This window comes from Doryrhamphus excisus, chromosome 1 (assembly GCF_030265055.1).
Source record: "Doryrhamphus excisus isolate RoL2022-K1 chromosome 1, RoL_Dexc_1.0, whole genome shotgun sequence".
NCBI lineage: Eukaryota > Metazoa > Chordata > Actinopteri > Syngnathiformes > Syngnathidae > Doryrhamphus > Doryrhamphus excisus.
In genome coordinates this window covers 23,336,516-23,357,588 of record NC_080466.1, presented here as the reverse complement: position 1 = coordinate 23,357,588, position 21,073 = coordinate 23,336,516, and positions in this window count along the sequence as shown.

Genomic DNA, 21,073 nt, shown 5'->3' with positions numbered 1-21,073 from the left:
AGCACTCGACCCCCACCAGTTTGCATACCGGGCAAACAGATCCACAGAGGACGCCATCTCCATAGTCCTGTACGCGGTGCTGAACCACCTGGAAAAACAGCACAGCTATGCCAGGATGCTCTTTGTGGATTACAGCTCGGCCTTCAACACCATCATCCCGGACATCCTAACTACAAAACTGGACACCCGAGGCCTCCCTCCCCTCACATGCAGATGGATCAAGGACTTCCTAACAAACAGACCCCAGACTGTGAGACTCAGCCCCCACCTTTCCTCCACCCGCAGTCTGAGCACCGGATCACCACAGGGCTGCGTGCTGAGCCCCCTCCTGTACTGCCTCTACACACATCATTGTCAAGTTTGCTGACGACAACACAGTGGTCGGACTGATCTCACAGGGAGACGAGGCAGCTTACAGGGAGGAGGTCCAGAGGCTGACGACCTGGTGCTCCGACAACAACCTAGCCCTGAACACACACAAAACAAAGGAGATCATCGTGGACTTCAGAAGGAACAGGAGTGACCCGCCCCCCTCTACATCAACGGCGAGTGTGTGGAAAGGGTTCACACATTCAGGTTCCTGGGAGTCCAGATCTCCGACGACCTCTCCTGGACAGACAACATCACAGCTGTCATAAAGAAGGCCCAGCAGCGTCTACACTTCCTGAGAGTCCTCAGGAGGAACAACCTGAACAGGGAGCTGCTGCTGGCCTTCTACCACTCGTCCATCCAGAGCCTTCTGACCTACTGCGTTTCCACCTGGTACGGAAGCTGCACTGAGGCGGACAGAGGGAGGCTTCAGAGGACAGTCAATGCAGCGCAGCGCATCATCGGCTTCCCTCTCCCCTCCCTGACGGACATCTACTCCACCCGGTGCCTCAGCAGAGCTCGCAACATCATCAAGGACAGTTTACATCCCGGTGCTCAGCTGTTTGACCTGCTGCCCTCTGGCAGACGCTACAGGTGCATCAAGGCAAAAACAAGCAGACTGAGAAACAGCTTCTTCCCAAGAGCCATCACCACCCTGAACTCAGACATACAACGTACCCGGTCATTAGCATAATGTAAATGTGCAATATTTCCATCACTGCCTCTGTTACTACCTCAATCATATTGATTTATTTAACAACCATTACAATACACTCATATGTGACTTTACTCATCTGTATACACCAGTCATTATTTGCACTATGACCCATTTGTACTGTTATCACATTTATTTTTGCATTTTTCAAGACAAATCTTAGTTAATCACACACTCTCACGCTGCCCCCTTGTGGCCAAACTTGAGATAGCTTTCGTTTTTGCCCAAACGTGTTCCAGCTACTCAGTCTGCACACAGCTACCACACAGTGCACATCAGTGACGGTTCATCTGCAGTTTTCAGCCTTGGGGTATCTTAGTCCGTAAGTTTTGAAGTTTTATATGTGCTTCTGCAAATATGAGTGTTTAATAAAACGTAAACTAGCATTTTGAGCTACATTTGAATGTGAATGCTATGCTAGATTTGCACACGTGACTGTTAGCTAGGCTAAACGTTTTCATTTTGAGTTTTTTATACTTTCACTTTGCATTTTCTTTCATTTTTGATGAAGCCTGTACACATTGCTGATACACTGTTTTATTTGTGTATTACAGTTTTACAACTTGTTACAAGAGATTACTGCCTGCAAGCCAAGTAAAGCTCTAAGAACATACATGGCCACGGAGTATTTCTTTGGTTGTTTGCTATCTGTCTAGCCTTGGTAGACGTCACACCATCGTGAGGACAGAATACCATTTATTACTGCACTAAAATGAATATATCTGCTCCTGCATATGCTCCTGTGCAATACTATGTGTATATTTTGGATATCTTGTATATATCTTGTTAAATTGTCTTTTTTACTCTATATACTTTTTTTTGTTTTTTAAACTTGACTACTGCACCGAAAGGAGAAGCTCTCCAATTTCGTTGTACATCTTGTATAATGACAATAAAGGCCATTCCATTCCATTCCATTCCATTCCACTCTCTGTCTGTGTTGGTCATTCTCGCTGTCTCTGTGTCTTTCTCACTGTCTCTGTGTCTCTGTCTTTCTATTTGTTTGTTGTCTCTGTCTGTGTCTGTGTCTCTGTCTTGCTTATCTCTGTCTCTGTCCTACTGTCTTTGTCTTGCTGTCTGTGTCTGTGTCTTGCCTTCTCTGTCTGTGTCTTTGTCTAACTGTCTCTGTGTCTTTCTCACTGTCTCTGTGTCTCTGTCTTTCTATTTGTTTGTTGTCTCTGTCTGTGTCTGTGTCTCTGTCTTGCTTATCTCTGTCTCTATCTTGCTATGTCTGTTTTACTGTCTCTGCCTTGCTGCCTTTGTCTTGCTGTCTGTGTCTGTGTCTTGCTGTCTCTGTCTGTGTCTTTGTCTAACTGTCTCTGTGTCTTACTTGCTTTCTCGGTCTGTGTCTCTCTTTCTCTGTGTGTCTCCGTTTCTGTGTCTGTGTGTCGCTGTCTCTGTCTGCTGTCTTTGTCTGCTGTCTTTGTCTGTGTCTTACTTGCTGTCTGTGTTTGTGTCGTACTTGCTGTCTCTGTCTTGCTGATTCTTTCTTGCCTCTCTGTCTATGTCTTTCTGACTCTGTCTTGCTGTCTCTGCCTGTGTCTTGCTGTCTCTTTCTTGCTGTCTCTCTGTCTGCGTCTTACTTGCTGTGTCTGTCTGTGTGTGTGTTTCGTACTTGCTGTCTCTGTCTTGCTGATCTTACTTACTTACTTGTCTCTGTCTCGCTGTCTCTGTCTCACTATCCATGTCGGTCACTTCTCTTTCTCTGTCGTCACTCGCTGTCTCAGTTTTGCCGTCTCTGTCTGTGTCTTGCTGTCTCTTTATCTGGGTCTGTCTCTCTGTCGCTGTCTGTGTCTTGCTGTGTCTGCGTGTGTCTTGCTGTCTGTGTTTTCCTGTCTCTGTCTTGCTGTCTCTGTGTCTGTATCTGTGTCTTGATTTCTCTATCTGTGTCTTACTTGCTTTCTCTGTCTGTGTCTCTTTCTGTGTGTTTGTCTCTGTGTGTCTCTGTCTCTGTCTCTGTCTCTGTGTGTCTCTGTCTCTGTCTCTGTCTCTGTGTGTCTCTGTCACTGTCTCTGTGTGTTGCTTTCTCTGTCTTGATGTCGCTTTCTGTGTCTTGCTGTCTGTATCTTGCTGTCTCGGTCCCTGTCTTGCTGTCTGTGTCTTGCTGTCTCTGTCGCTGTCTTTGTGTGTCGCTGTCTCTGTCTTGCTGTCTGTGTCCTGCTGTCTGGGTCTGTATCTTGCTGTCTCGGTTTCTGTCTTGCTGTCTGTGTCTTGCTGTCTCTGTCTTTGTCTGTGTCTTCCTTGCTGTCTGTCTTTTGCTCTGTGTGTTCTCCTGTATCTGTCTTTCTGTCTCTGTCTGTGTCTTGCTTTTTATGTGTCTGTATCTCTGTCTTGATTTCTCTGTCTGTGTCTTACTTGTTGCCTCGGTCTCTGTCTTGCTGTCTGTGTCTTGCTGTCTCTGTCTGTGTTTGTGTCTCTGTCTTGCTGTCATGCTGTCTTGCTGTCTTGCTGTCTTGCTGTCTTGCTGTCTTGCTGTCTGTGTCTTGCTGTCTCTGTCTGTGTTTTCCTTGCTGTCTGTGTGTTGCTGTTTGTGTGTTGCTGTCTCCGTGTTGCTGTCTCGGTTTTGCTGTGTCTGTCTCTGTCTGTTTCTTTCTGTCTCAGTCTTGCTTTCTCTGTCTTGCTGTCTGTGTCTGTGTTTTCCTGTCTGTGTCTCGCTGTCTCTATGGCTGTATCTGTGTCTTGATTTCTCTGTCTGTTTCTGTGTCTTACTTGCTGTCTCTGTCTCTTTCTGTGTGTCTGTCTCTGTGTGTCACTGTCTCTGTCTTGCTTTCTTTTTCTGTGTCTTGCTTCTGTGTCTCTGTCTCTGTCTTGCTGTCTGTGTCTTGCTGTCTCTGTGTCTGTTTCTTGCTGTCTCTGTCTGTGTTTTCCTTGCTGTCTGTGTCTTGCTGTCTGTGTTTTCCTGTGTCTGTCTTGCTGTCCCTGTCTCCGTCTTGCTGTCTCCGTCTTGATGTCTCGGTTTTGCTGTGTCTGTCTCTGTCTGGGTCTTGCTGTCTCTGTCTTGCTGTCTCTGTCTGGGTCTGTGTCTTGCTGTCTGTGTCTTCCTTGCTGTCTGTGTTTTCCTGTCTCCGTCTTGCTGTCTCTGTTCTCGGTCTTGCTGTTTCGTTTTTGCTGTGTCTGTCTCTGTCTGTGTCTTGCTGTCTCAGTCTGAGTCTTTCTGTCGCGGTGTCTGTCTTGCTGTCTGTGTTGCTGTGTCTGTCTTTGTGTGTCACTGTCTCTGTGAAAGACAGAAGCAGAAAGACAGAGACAGACAGAAACAGAGTCAGAGACAGACCGAGACAGAGACAGAGACAGAGACAGAGACAGAGACAGAGACAGAGACAGAAACAGACAGACAGACAGAGACAGACAGAAAGAAAGACAGACAGAGAGACAGACTGAGACGGAGAGAAAGACAGACAGAGAAAAAGACAGACAGACAGACAGACAGAAACAGAGAAAAAAAGAGACAGACAAAAAGACAGAAAGAAGGACAGAGAGACAGAGAGAGAGAGAGCGAGAGAGAGAGAAAGGCAGACAGAGACAGACAGAGACAGACAGAGACAGAAAGAGAGACAGACAGACAGAGACAGAAAGACAGAAAGAGACAGAAAGACAGTCAGTGACAGAGACAGAGACAGATAGAAAGACAGGCAGAGAGACAGACTGAGACAGAGAGAAAGACAGACAAAGAAAAAGACAGACAGACGGACAGACAGAGACAGAGAGAAAAAGAGACAGACAGAAAGACATAAAGAAGGACAGAGAGAGAGAGAGAGAGAGAGAAAGGCAGAAAGAGACAGAAAGAAAGAAAGAAGGACAGAGAGACAGACAGACAGACAGACAAAGAGAGACAGACAGACAGAGACAGAAAGACAGAAAGAGACAGAAACCCAGAAATACAGAAAAACAGAAAGACAGAGTCAGAGTCAGTGACAGAGACAGAGACAGAGAGAAAGACAGGCAGAGAGACAGACTGAGACAGAGAGATAAAGAGACAGACAGAGAGACATAAAGAAGGACAGAGAGACAGAGAGAGAGAGAAAGGCAGAAAGAGACAGAAAGAAAGAAAGAAAGAAAGAAAGAAAGAAAGAAAGAAAGAAAGAAAGAAAGAAAGAAAGAAAGAAAGAAAGAAAGAAAGAAAGAAAGAAAGAAAGAAAGAAAGAAAGAAAGAAAGAAAGAAAGAAAGAAAGAAAGAAAGAAAGAGAGACAGACAGACAGACAGACAGACAGACAGAGACAGACAGAAACAGAAAAAACAGAAAGACAGAGAGAGAGACAGAGAAAGAGTCACAGACAGACAGACAGACAGTCAAAGACAGAGATAGAGACAGAGTCAGAGACAGACAGAGACAGACACAGCGACAGAGAGAAAGACAGACAGACAGTCAGGGACAGAGATAGACAGAGAGAAAGACAGACAGAGAGACAAACAGAGACAGAGAGACAGAGAAACAGAGACTGACAGAGACAGAAAGAGTCAGATAGAGAGACAGACAGACAGAGAGAGACAGACAGACAGAAAGAGACAGAAAGACGGAGACAGTCAGAAAAAAAGACAGAGAGAGACAGAGACAGACAGAGACAGACACACAGAGAGAGAAAGACAGACAGACAAAGAAAGACAGAAAGACATAGACATAGACATGGACATAGACATAGAGAGACAGAGAGAGACAGAGACAGCCAGCCAGAGACAGAGACATAGAGAAAGACAGAGAGAAAGACAGACAGAGATATGGAGAGACAGACAGACAGACAGACTGAGACAGACACAGACAGAGAAAAAAAGAGACATAGACAGGACATAGACACGGAGATGGAGATGGAGACGGAGTCGGACACAGAAAGACAGAGACAGAAAGACATAGACATATACATATACAAGGACAAAGACATGGACATGGACATAGACAGCCAGAGACAGAGAGAGACAGAGACAGCCAGCCAGAGACAGAGACATAGAGAAAGACAGACAGTCGGAGACAGTCAGAGACAGACAGACAGACAGAGAGACAGAGCGAGAGAGACAGAGACCGACAAACAGTGACAGACAGAAGATAGACAGAGATAGACAGACAGAAACAGAAAGACAGACAGAAAAAAACAGAAAGACAGAGACAGAGTCAGAGACAGACAGACAGACAGACAGACAAACAGACAGACAGACAGACAGCGACAGAGACAGACAGAGACAAACAGACAGTCAAAGACAAAGATAGAGACAGAGTCAGAGACAGACAGAGAAAGACAGACACCGACAGAGAGAAAGACAGACAGACAGTCAGAGACAGAGACTAACAGAGAGAAAGACAGACAGAGAGACAAACAGACATACAGACAGAGACAGAGAGACAAAGAGAAAGAGAGACAGAGACTAACAGAGACTGACAGAGAAAGAGACAGAAAGAGACAGAAAGAGAGAGAGACAGACAGAGAGAGACTGAAAGACAGAAAGACAGAAAGAAAGAAGGACAGACAGACAGACAGACAGACAGAGACAGACGGACAGAAACAGAAAAACAGAAAGACAGAGACTGAGACAGAGAAAGAGTCAGAGACAGACAGAGACAAACAGACAGTCAAAGACAAAGATAGAGACAGAGTCAGAGACAGACAGAGAAAGACAGACACCGACAGAGAGAAAGACAGACAGACAGTCAGAGACAGAGACTAACAGAGAGAAAGACAGACAGAGAGACAAACAGACATACAGACAGAGACAGAGAGACAAAGAGAAAGAGAGACAGAGACTAACAGAGACTGACAGAGAAAGAGACAGAAAGAGACAGAAAGAGAGAGAGACAGACAGAGAGAGACAGAAAGACAGAAAGACAGAAAGAAAGAAGGACAGACAGACAGACAGACAGAGACAGACGGACAAAAACAGAAAAACAGAAAGACAGAGACTGAGACAGAGAAAGAGTCAGAGACAGACAGAGACAGACAGACAGTCAAAGACAGAGATAGAGACAGAGTCAGAAACAGACAGAGACAGACAGACAGCGACAGAGAGAAAGAGAAACAGAGACTGACAGAGACTGACAGAGACAAAAAGAGACAGAAAGAGAGACAGACAGAGAGAGACAGAAAGACAGAGACAGACAAAGACAGACAAAGTCAGAAAGACAAAATGACAATAAGACAGACATACAGAAAGAAAGAGACAGTAAGACAGACAGAGACAAACAGAAAGAAAGACAGAGAGAGACAGACAGAAAGAGACAGAAAAACAGAGACAGACAGAAAGAGACAGAAAGAGACAGAAAGACAGAGACAGACAGAAACAGAATGACAGAGACTGACAGAAAGAAGGAGACGGACAGAAAGACGGATACAGAAAGACAGAGACAGAAAGACAGACACATACAGAAAGAGACAGAAAGACACTGAAAGACAGAGACAGAAAGACAGACACAGACAGCAAGAGACAGACAGAGAGACACAGACAGAAAAAAAGACAGCGACAGAGACAGAAAAAGAGAGAAAGACAGACAGACAAACTGACTGACAGACAGAGAGAAAGACAAATAGAAAAACAGAGACAGACAGAGTCAGGGACAGAGAGAAAGACAGACAGACAGACAGAGAGAAAGACAGGCAGATAAACAGACAGAGAGACTGAGACAGACAGACAGAGACGGAGACAGAGACAAAGACAGAGACAGAAAAAAACAGAAAGACAGAGTCAGAGACAGAGAGAAAGACAGACAGACAGAGAGAAAGATAGACAGACAAAGACAGACAAAGACAGAGACAGACACAAGCAGAGAGACTGACACAGAGAGAAAGAGACAGAGAGAAACAGACAGACAGACAGACAAAGACAGACAAAGACAGACAAAGACAGACAAATACAGGAAGACAAAATGACAGAAAGACAGAAAGACAGAGACAGACAGAAAGAAGGAGACAGACAGAAAGACAGAGACAGAAAGACAGACAGAGAAAGAAAGACAGAGACAGACAGACAGACTGAGACAGACAGAAAGACAGAGACAGACACAGAGAGAAAGAGACAGAAAGAAACCGACAGAGACAGACACAGACAGAGAGACTGACCCATAGAGAAAGAGACAGAGAGAAACAGATAGATAGAGACAGAAAGACAAGGACAGACAAAGACAGACAAAGACAAAATGACAGAAAGACAGAGACAGACAGAAAGAAGGAGACGGACAGAAAGACGGATACAGAAAGACAGACACGGACAGAAAGACGGATACAGAAAGACAGACACGGACAGAAAGAGACAGAAAGACAGAGACAGAAAGAGCCAGACAGAGAGACACAGACAGAAAAAAGACAGAGACAGAGACAGAAAAAGAGAGACAGATAGACAGACAAACAGACTGACAGACAGAGACAGACAGAAAAACAGGGACAGACAGAGAGACTGACACAGAGAGAAAGAGACAGACAGAAACAGACAGAAAGACAGAAAGACAGATAGAGACAAAGACAGACAGAGACAGACAGACACAGACAGAGAGACTGACATAGAGAGAAAGTAACAGAGAGAAACAGACAGACAGAGACAGAAAGACAGAGACATAGATAGACAAAGATAGACAAAGACAGACAAAGACAAAATGACAGAAAGACAGAAAGACAGAGACAGACAGAAAGAAGGAGACAGACAGAAAGACAAAGACAGAAAGACAGACAGAGATAGAAAGACAGAGACAGTAAGACAGACAGAGACAGACAGAAAGGAAGACAGGGAGAGACAGACAGAAAGAGACAGAAAGACAGAGACAGACAGAAACAGAATGACAGAGACTGACAGAAAGAAAAAGACAGACAGAAAGACGGACACAGAAAGACAGAGACAGAAAGACAGACACGGACATAAAGAGACAGAAAGACACTGAAAGACAGAGACAGAAAGACAGACACAGACAGAAAGAGACAGAAAGACAGAGACAGACAGAGAGACACAGACAGAAAAAACACAGAGACAGAGACAGAAAAAGAGAGAAAGACAGACAGACAAACAGACTGACAGACAGAGAGAAAGACAAATAGAAAAACAGAGACAGACAGAGACAGACAGAGACAGACAGAGACAGACAGAGACAGACAGAGACAAAGACAGAAAGAAAGACAGAGAGACACGGACAGAAAAAAACAGACAGACAGGCAGATAAACAGACAGACAGACTGAGACAGACAGAAAGACAGAGACAGAGACAGAGACAGAAACAGAGACAGAGTCAGAAAACAACAGAAAGTCAAAGTCAGAGACAGAGAGAAAGACAGACAGATAAACAGACAGACAGAAAGAAGGAGACAGACAGAAAGACAGAGACAGAAAGACAGACAGAGACAGAAAGACAGAGACAGTAAGACAGACAGAAAGAAAGACAGAGAGAGACAGACAGAAAGAGACAGAAAGACAGAGACAGAAAGAGACAGACAGAGAGACAGACAGAAAAAAAGACAGAGTCAGAGACAGAGACAGAGAGAAAGACAGACAGATAAAGAGACAGACAGACTGAGACAGACAGAAAGACAGAGACAGACAGAGAGACTGACACAGAGAGAAAGAGACAGACAGAAACAGACAGAGACAGAAAGACAGAGACAGACAAAGACAGACAGAGACAGAAAGACAGAGACAGACAAAGACAGACAAAGACAAAATGACAGAAAGACAGAGACAGACAGAAAGAAGGAGACAGACAGAAAGACAGAGACAGAAAGACAGAGAGACAGAAAGACAGAGACAGTAAGGCAGAAAGAGACAGAAAGAGACAGAAAGAGACAGACAGAAAGAGACAGAAAAAAGAGACAGACAGAAACAGAATGACAGAGACACAGAAAGAAGGAGACGGACAGAAAGACGGATACAGAAAGACAGAGACAGAAAGAAAGACACGGACAGAAAGAGACAGAAAGACACTGAAAGACAGAGACAGAAAGACAGACACAGACACAAAGAGACAGAAAGAGCCAGACAGAGAGACACAGACAGAAAAAAAAGACAGAGACAGAGACAGAAAAAGAGGGACAGACAGACAAACAGACTGACAGAGACAGACAGACAGACAGACAGACAGAAACAGAATGACAGAGGCTGAATGAAAGAAGGAGACGGACAGAAAGACGGATACAGAAAGACAGAGACAGAAAGACAGACACGGACAGAAAGAGACAGAAAGACACTGAAAGACAATGAAAGACAGAGACAGAAAGACAGAGACAGACAGAGAGACTGACATAGAGAGAAAGGAACAGAAACAGACAGACAGAAAGACAGAGACAGACAAAGACAGACAAAGACAAAATGACAGAAAGACAGAGACTGAAAGACAGACAGAGACAGAAAGACAGAGACAGTAAGACAGGGAGAGACAGACAGAAAGAGACAGTAAAACAGAGACAGACAGAGACAGACAGAAAGAGACAAAAAGAGACAGAAAGACAGAGACAGACAGAAACAGAATGACAGAGACTGACAGAAAGACGGATACAGAATGACAGAGAAAGAAAGAGACAGACAGAGAGACACGGAAAGAAAAAAAGACAGAGACAGAGACAGAAAAAGAGAGAAACACAGACAGACAAACAGACTGACAGACAGAGAGAAAGACAAATAGAAAAACAGAGACAGAAAGAGACAAACAGAGACAGAGAGAAAGACAGATACAGAGACCGAGACGGAGACAGACACAGACACAGAAAGACAGACAGAGAGACACAGACAGAAAAAAACAGGAAGACGGAGACAGAGACAGAGAGAAACACAGACAGACAAACACACTGACAGACAGAGACAGACAGAGAGAAAGACAAACGGACAAACAGAGACAGACAGAGACAGACAGAAAGAAAGACAGACAAAGACAGAGAGAAAGACAGACACAGAGAGAAAGACAGAGACAGAAAGAGAGAGACAGAAAGACAGAGACAGAAAGACAAAGACAGAAAGACAGAAAGAGAGAAACAGACAGAGACAGACAGAAAAAAAAGAGACAGACAGGGACAGACAGATAGACGGACAGACAGACACAAAGACAGAGACAACGACAGAGAGACAGACATAGATAGAGAGAGAGAATGAGACAGACAGACAGAGACAGAAAGACACAGAGACTGAGACAGAGACAGAAAGACAGACAGAGAGACACAGACAGAAAAAAACAGAAAGACAGAGACAGAGAGAAAGACAGACAGAGACAGAAAGAGAGAAAGACAGACAGATAAACAGACAGACAGACTGAGAAAGACTGAGACAGACCGAGACAGAAAGACAGAGACAGGAAGAGACAGACACAGACAGAGAGACAGACAGAGACAGGCAGAGACAGACACAGAGAGAAAGACCGAGACAGACAGAAACAGACAGAAAGACAGGGACAGACAAAGATAGAAAGACAGAAAGAAACAGAGATAGACAGAGAGAAAGACAGACAGAGAGACAAACAGAGACAGAGAGAAAGAGAGACAGAGACTGACAGAGACAGAAAGAGACAGAAAGAGAGACAGACAGACAGAGACAGAAAGACAGAAAGGCAGAAAGAGACAGAAAGACAGAAAGACAGAGACAGACAGAAAAAAGAGACAGAGAGAGAGAGAGACAGAAAGAGACAGACAGACAGAGAGAGAGACAGACAGAGACAGACAGTCAGAGAAAGACAGAAAGACAGAGGCAGAGGCGGAGGCGGAGGCGGAGGCGGAGGCGGAGACGGAGACGGAGACAGAAAGACAGAGACAGAAAGATAGAGACAGAAAGACAGAGACAGAAAGACATAGACATAGACATAGACATAGACATAGACATAGACATAGACATAGACATAGACAAAGACATAGACATAGACATAGACATAGACAAAGACATAGACATAGACATAGACATAGACATAGACATAGACCGACACGGAGATGGAGACGGAGACAGAAAGACAGAGACAGAAAGACATAGACAGAAAGACATAGACATATACATAGACATGGACATAGAGAGACATAGAGAAAGACAGACAGACGGAGACAGACAGAGAGAAAGACAAATATAAAAACTTAGACAGACAGAGACAGACAGAGACAGAGAGAAAGACAGAGAGACACAGAGAGAAAGACAGACGGACAGACAGACAGACAGACAGACAGACAGACAGACAGAGACAGAGACAGACACAGAAAGACAGACAGAAAGACACAGACAGAAAAAAACAGAAAGACTGAGACAGAGAGAAACACAGACAGACAAACAGACTGACAGACAGAGACAGACAGAGAGAAAGACAAACGGACAAACAGAGAGAGACAGCGACAGACAGAAAGAAAGACAGACAAAGACAGAGACAGAGAGAAAGACAGAGAGACAGAGAGAAACACAGAGACAGAGACAGAAAAAGAGAGACAGAAAGACAGAGACAGAAAGACAAAGACAGAAAGAGAGAGACAAACAGAGACAGACAGACAGAGAGAACGACTTAGAGACAGACAGAGAGAGAGAGAGAGAGAGAGAAAGAAAGACAGAGAGACACAGACAGAATAAAACAGAAAGACAGAGTCAGAGTCAGAGACAGAGAGAAAGACAGACAGACAAAGAGAAAGACAGATGGATAAACAGGCAGACAGACAGACTGAGACAGACAGAAACAGACAGAGAGACTGACACAGAGAGAAAGAGACAGAGAGAAACAGACAGACAGAGACAGAAAGACAAAGACAGACAAAGACTGAAAGACAAAGACAGACAAAGACTGAAAGACAAAATGACAGAAAGACGGAAAGACAGAGACAGACGGAAAGACAGAGACAGACGGAAAGACAGAGACGGTAAGACAGACAGAGACAGACAGAAAGAAAGACAGAGAGAGACAGAAAAACAGAGACAGACAGAGACAGACAGAAAGAGACAGAAAGACACAGAAAGAGACAGAAAGACAGAGACAGACAGAAACAGAATGACAGAGACTGAGAGAAAGAAGGAGATGGACAGAAAGACGGATACAGAAAGACGGATACAGAACGACAGAGACAGAAAGACAGACACGGACAGAAAGAGACAGAAAGACACAGAAAGACAGAGACAGAAAGACAGACACAGACAGAAAGAGACAGACAGAGAGACACAGACAAAAAGAGACAGACAGAAAGACACAGAAAGACACAGAAAGACAGAGACAGAAAGACAGACACAGACAGAAAGAGACAGAAAGAGACAGACAGAGAGACACAGACAAAAAGAGACAGAAAGAGACAGACAGAGAGACACAGACAGAAAAAAAGACAGAGACAAAGACAGAAAAAGAGAGAAAGACAGACAGACAAACAGACTGACAGACAGAGAGAAAGACAAATAGAAAAACAGAGACATACAAAGACAGAAAGACAGACAGAGAGACACAGACAGAAAAAAACAGAAAGACAGAGTCAGAGACAGAGAGAAAGACAGACAGACAGAGAGAAAGACAGAGACAGAAACAGACAGAGACAGAAACAGACAGAGACAGAAAGACAGAGACAGACAAAGACAGACAAAGACAGAGAGACTGACACAGAGAGAAAGAGACAGAGAGAAACAGACAGACAGAGACAGAAAGACGGAGACAGACAAAGACAGACAAAGACAGACAAAGACAAAATGACAGAAAGACAGAAAGACAGAAAGAAGGAGGCAGACAGAAAGAAGGAGACAGACAGACGGACAGAGACAGACAGAAAGAGACAGAAAGACAGAGACTGATAGAAAGAAGGAGACGGACAGAAAAGCGGATACAGAAAGACAGACACAGAAAGACAGACACGAACAGAAAGAGAAAGAAAGACAGAGACAGAAAGAGACAGAAAGAGACAGACAGAGAGACACAGACAGAAAGACAGACAGAGACAGAGAGAAAGACAGACAGACAAACAGACTGACAGACAGAGAGAAAGACAAATAGAAAAACAGAGACAGAAAGAGAAAGACAGAGACAGAGAGAAAGACGCACAGATACAGATACAGAGACAGAGACAGACACAGACACAGAAAGACAGACAGAAAGACACAGACAGAAATAAACAGAAAGACGGAGACAGAGACAGAGAGAAACACAGACAGACAAAACCACTGACAGACAGAGACAGACAGCGACAGACAGAAAGAAAGACAGACAAAGACAGAGACTGAGAGAAAGACAGACACAGAGAGAAAGACAGAGACAGAAAGAGAGAGACAGAAAGACAGGGACAGAAAGACAGGGACAGAAAGACAAAGACAGAAAGACAGAAAGAGAGAAACAGACAGAGACAAACAGAGAAAAAAGAGACAGACAGGGACAGACAGGGACAGACAGACAGACAGACAGACGGACAGACAGACAGACAGAGAGAACTACATACAGACAGAGATAGAGAGAGAGAATGAGACAGACAAGGACAGAAAGACACAGAGACAGAGACAGAAAGACAGACAGAGAGACACAGACAGAAAAAAAAGAGAAAGACAGAGACAGAGTCAGAGTCAGAGACAGAGACAGAGACAGAGAGAAAGACAGACAGACAGAGACAGACAGAGAGAAAGACAGACAGATAAACAGACAGACAGACTGAGACAGACTGATACAGACAGAGACAGAAAGACAGAGACAGAGACAGGGACAGGGACAGAGACAGACACAGAGAGAAAGACAGACAGACAGAGACAGACAGAGAAAAGACAGACAGATAAACAGACAACAGAAACAGACAAAAAGAGACAGAAAGAGACAGACAGAGAGACACAGACAGAAAAAAAGACAGAGACAAAGACAGAAAAAGAGAGAAAGACAGACAGACAAACAGACTGACAGACAGAGAGAAAGACAAATAGAAAAACAGAGACATACAAAGACAGAAAGACAGACAGAGAGACACAGACAGAAAAAAACAGAAAGACAGAGTCAGAGACAGAGAGAAAGACAGACAGACAGAGAGAAAGACAGGCAGATAAACAGACAGACAGACAGACTGAGATAGACTGAGACAGACAGAGACAGAAAGACAGAGACACAGACAGGGACAAAGACAGACAGAGACAGGCAGAGACAGACACAGAGAGAGAGACAGACACAGAGAGAAAGACAGAGACAGACAGAAACAGACAGAGACAGAAAGACAGGGACAGACAAAGACAGAAAGACAGAAAGAAAGAAACACAGAGACAGAGACGGACAGAAAGACAGAGACAGACAGTAAGACAGAGAAAGAAAGACTGACAGAGACAGACAGAAAGACAGACAGAGATAGACAGAAAGACAGAGACAGACAGAAAGAGACAGGAAGACAGAGACAGACAGAGACAGAATGACAGAGAAAGACAGAAAGAAGGAGACAGACAGAAAGACAGAGACAGAAAGACGGAGACAGAAAGACAGAAAAAGAGACTCAGACGAAAAAAAAAACAGAAAGACAGACACAGAGTCAGAGTCAGAGTCAGAGACAGAGACAGTGTCAGATACAGAGACAGAGAGAAAGACAGACAGACAAACAGACAAACAGACAGAGACAGACAGACAGACAGACAGACAGACAGACAGACAGAGACAGAGACAGAGAGACGGATGGACAGAGACAGACAGTGAGAAAGACAGACAGAGACAGACAGACAGGCAGAGACAGAAAGACAGACAGAAAGACAGAGACAGACAGACAGAGAAAGACAGAGACAGAAAAGAACAAAATTGAAGCATCAGAAAAGTACTTATTAGTAAGTATTATTAGTATTAGTATTACTTATTAATAAGTATTAGTACTTACTTATTTTATGTTGGGATGAGTAGGAGAGATATCAAATGATATTACTACAACTAATAGTGTTAATAAATATTGTAATATTCTGTAATCATGATAATTGTAATAATTATTTTAATTAATTGAATTATTGTAATAAATATTTTAATTATTATTTCATCTATATTCTTTTTCCAGTCCTTTGTCCTTTAAATACCTTATCACCGTCCTCTGTACATCTGTAACACCCTCACCAACTGTCCCTAATATACTCTCCATGCTCCACTCCTTTCCTATTTTGGTAATCCTTTTTTTTTGTTTGTTTTTGTCCCGTCCAGCCATTGGGGCAGATAGTATTGTTGATCTAAATGCCCTTATATGCTAAATAGATTTGCTCTGTGTCAGGAAAGGTGTTGGCTACAACTTCCCTGTACCATGACATTTTATTTGCCGTTACTTGATGTTTTTGTTATGCGAATTTGGAGCGGCTGGAACGGAGCAAGAAGAAACACAGAAAAGAAGAAGAAGAGAAACTGGGGTAGTGGTGGGAGTCGGGGAGAGGAGACAGTAGAGAGAGAGAGACAAAAACAGCAATGTCAATGATGGCTAAGGGTCACAATGGAGATGATATCAGTGAAATGAAACAGTCCAACTTACCAGTAGCAATAGTAACGATGAAGACATGAACCGTGATAGTAAACACAATTACAGCCATACAGTTACAGTCATTAAAATCTCACTGCTTGACATCATTATTACTGTAATAATAGCATACCAATAGCATAAAGACATCAGGGATAAGATGGTAGATTGTGTAGAGAAGCACCCATGTGCTGTGAGTGTCCATATGGAGGTGTGTACTTCTGTATATATATTCATATATGTGTGCGTAAGTGTGCTCGTGTATGTATGTGTGCGCTGCTAGTTCTGGGGGCGGGGGGCAGAACTAGCAGCACACCACCCATGTACCGGAGAACCACCCCGACGGGCCCTAAGGCAAGACTGGGGATGGGCAAAGACAGGGAAAGCAATGCAGCAGAGCATAGGACCAGTGGCAGCAGACACCCAAACGTCCGGGAGAACACTGTCCCCCCAGCAGGCCCCACTCCGAGGTGTATGCCCCCCAACCCCACACGCCACCCAGGCCCACGTCCCCATGAGCGAGATCAGGCCCCATTCTAACACACAGCCCAGTCCCCACAGCATCCACCACAGCGTAGAAACCCCAAGCCACCACCGTAGACTTCAGGCCACCAGCAGCGTGGACCCCACTGCCCGGAGGCCGCCGAACGCCCCCTGCACACCTGGAGCCAATCTCCTATTAGGACTTCTTTAGCCATGCGGCCTGGCAAGACCTTGTCAGATTGTCCTACTACTTACCCTGTACTGTTCCTGCCTCGCGACTCCTGAACACTTATTAGAAAACCATCTCTTCGTCAAAGCTGAAAAATGCGAGTTCCACTCCTCATTCATCTCGTTTCTGGGGTTCATAGTGGAGAAGGGTCAGCTTTGTGCCAATCCCGCCAAGATCCAGGCGGTGGTCGACTGGCCTTCTCCCACATCAAGGAAGCATTTGCAGAGGTTTCTGGGCTTTGCTAATTTTTACAGGCGATTCATCCGTAACTACAGCACCAAGGCCGCACCTCTGACAAGACTCACGTCCATTAAGGTTCCGTTCATTTGGACCCCAGAGGCAGAGAGAGCCTTTGTACTACTCAAGAAATTATTTACCAGTGCCCCTGTTCTCACTCATCCTAACCCTGCTCTCCAATTTTTCGTTGAGGTGGACGCATCCGATTCAGGAGTGTGAGCGATCCTGTCCCAGCGCTCCCCAGCCAACCAGAAGCTTCACCCATGTGCCTTCTTCGCCTTCGCCTCACAGCAGCAGAGGGCAGCTACGATGTGGGTAACAGGGAACTGTTGGCCATTGTTCTCGCGCTGCAGGAGTTGAGGCACTGGCTGGAGGGCACGGCTGTTCCATTTCTGGTCGTCACGGACCACAAGAACCTGGCCTACATCCGGTCTGCACAGAGGCTCAATTCCTGCCAAGCACGGTGGGCCCTGTTCTTGACCCGTTTCAACTTCACCATCACCTACAGACCCGGATTCCCGCAGCATCAAGCTGGATGCACTCTCCAGGATCCACAGCCCTGTCAGTGAGGACACCAGCCCGAACCAGTCCTACCTGCGAGCCGGGTAGTTGGAGCTCTCCAGTGGGAGGTGGAGAGAAGAGTGGCTGGACGAGCCACAATTCCTGAAGGGTACCCTCAAGACAAATTATTTGTTCCTGACAAACTCAGGTCTGAGGTGTTGTAATGGGGCCACAAATCCAAGATCACTTGCCACCCGGGCATGAGCCGCACCCACTTGGTCATTGGTCAAAGGTTCTGGTGGCCGTCTATGAGAGCTGATGTCAGTCGTTCGTCGCTGCTTGCTCCGTCTGTGCCCGCAATAAAGCATCCCATCGCCCTCCTGCAGGACTGCTACGGCCCTGGACTTTGTCACTGCCCTTCCCCGCTCCAGGGGAAACACTGTCGTTTTGACTGTAGTAGAACGATTCTCTAAGATTCACTTTATTGCCCTGTCCAAGCTTCCCACCTCTCTGGAAACTGCTCAACTGCTCATTGAACACATTTTCCGTATTCATGGCATACCCTATGACATGGTGTCCGACAGAGGACCACAGTTCATCTCCCAGGTCTGGAGGGCCTTCTGCAAGGCACTGGGAGCATCAGCAAGCCTATCTTCTGGTCATCATCCCCAATCCAACGGCCAGACGGAGCGAGTGAACCAGGACCTGGAGGCAATGCTGCGCTGCGTCTGCCCTCGTCACCCCTCCGCTTGGTCCACTCATCTCCCCTGGATTGAGTACGCCCACAACACCCTTGTTTACTCGGCCAAAAGTATGTCTCCTTTCAAGACGGCATATGGTTTCCAACCCCCCTTGTTTCCTCCCCAAGAATCTGATGTCTCTGTGCCATCCATTCATCACCATCTGCGTCGGGCGCACCGGCTCTGGCGGGGCACTCGTGCTGCCCTGGGACGTACGACTGAGCGGAATAGGATGCTGGCAGACCGGCACAGGATCCCGGCCCCTGACTATTGCTCAGGCCAAGAGGTATGGCTTTCAGCACGTGATCTGAGACTGGCTGGTGTCTCCAGGAAGCTGGCGCCGAGGTTTGTAGGCCGCTACAAGATCGACGCCATCATCAACCCGACAGCAGTCAAGCTCAAGCTACCTCCCACTCTCAAGGTCAACCCAGTCTTCCACGTGTCCAGCCTCAAGCCAGTGGCCACCTGCAGGCTTAGCCCTCAGGTCGTGCCTCCACCTCCTCCACGTGTGATCGATGGCCAGGAGGTATTTACGGTGAAGGGTCTCTTGGACTCCAGAAGGAGGGGTAGGGGTGTGCAATACCTGGTCGACTGGGAGGGACATGGACCAGAAGAACGCTCCTGGGTCTCCCGTCTCCCTCTCTCATTGAAGAGTTCCATGCACAAACCAGGTGGGCCGCCAGGGAGCGTCTTATAAAGGGAGGGGGGGGGATACTGTCATGATTCACTCTGCTTGGTCCGCTGCCCACTGCTGTCTCCTTGCAGCTCTGCTGACGACTCCACCCCCGGCTCATCAGGCCAGCACACCTGGGGCCAATCTTCTATTAGGCCTTCTTAAGCCATGCGGCCTGGCAAGACCTTGTCAGATTGTCCTACTGCTTACCCTGTATTGTTCTTGCCTCGCGACTCCTGACACCTTTGCCAAACCTTTTTAGTACTGCTATTTCCCGCTGCCTACTCTTTTCCCATGAGGAGTTGAGCTCCCTAGTTTTTCCTTTTGTTTGCCGTTCTGTGCCTTTTGTTGTACTTCTAGTTCACCGGTGACCTTTGGTTACCGGCGTCTTTTGTTATAGCGTGTATTTTCCTCCTCTGTGAGCACCTTCTGTTACCATTAAACACCCTTTTTTACCATCTCCACCTTCGTCTCTGCTCTGGGGGCCACAACGCCTGGTGCACGCACCAGCCCTTGTAACACAGGGAGTGACACCACAGAGACCACAGGAGAACCGGGACCCGCATGGGGCAGAGCACTGGTGACTATTGCCCCAGGGCACCTGAGCCAAGAGTGCCAGAGTGGGACAGACACACACACACCACACAGCAGAGCCCACAAGAAAAACGACACCCCAACAGCCATTAAAAGTGAATGCCCCCCCCCCCCCCCCAGCCCCACCCTCCGCCCCAGCGCCGACCTGTCTCAACCACATCTCCCATCCGCCCACCGACCCGCCGAGTAGGACACCCTGGAGGCAGGAAGACCACCACCAGACGGGACACAGAGGGGGCCAACCAGACACCGGCAAATAGCAGGGGCCGCCCGTGAGCCACCTAGACCTGCCCCCAAACCCCTGGTCGAGGCTCCCCCACGACCCTGAGCCCACCACCCCGCCCCCTGCCATCCCCCCACCTCCCCAACCGCTACCTGCCCCGGTACCCACGCACCCACAGCCAGCCCCCCCCCACCCGCCCCCCTACATCCACCACAACACAGCCACCCTCCTACCGAAGGGAGAGAAGCAGGTAATCCCCCACCTCAGCACCGCACCTCCCCCACCCAGAGCCCAAGCTGCACAAAACAAGCCCCACCCCCGTACGCGCTTACCAGGCGCCCCACCCGGGAAACAGCCACAGCCAGAGTGGGGCGATAGCACACGGTCCCCATATATCACACATGCCTTCCATACACAAAAAAAATAGAGAATAAAAATAAAAAATAAAAAATAAAGTAATTGATAATAATAATATTATAATAATAATATTAATATATTGATAATAGTACAATTATACGATAATACTACAATTGATACTTAATATATAATAATAATTTATATATAATATATTTTCTAATAATTTTGATCTTTTAGCTTTTTTAGATATGATAATAATAAATATATACATACATACCTACACACACACACATATATACAAAAATATCCATATACATACCTAAGGGAGAAGGCTCTGCAAGGGCAGCGGGGTACAACCACCCGTGCCTACACCAAGGGCAGGGCCAAAGCATCCTATGCCCACACCCCACGGTCCCACACAGTAGCCAAGCCAGAGCACCCAGGGCCCGACCCCAGAGGCGAGGGAGGCCGCGGAGAAACCAGCGCCACCGGGCGCACACAGGCCCCCTCCAGCAGCAGTAGACGCCCACCACCCACCGGATGCGGCTCCCTGTCTACCCACCACCCTGAGGGACGGCCTGCACTAACCCTCACCAGAACCTCCAGGGGGTCAGGCCAGCAAGAA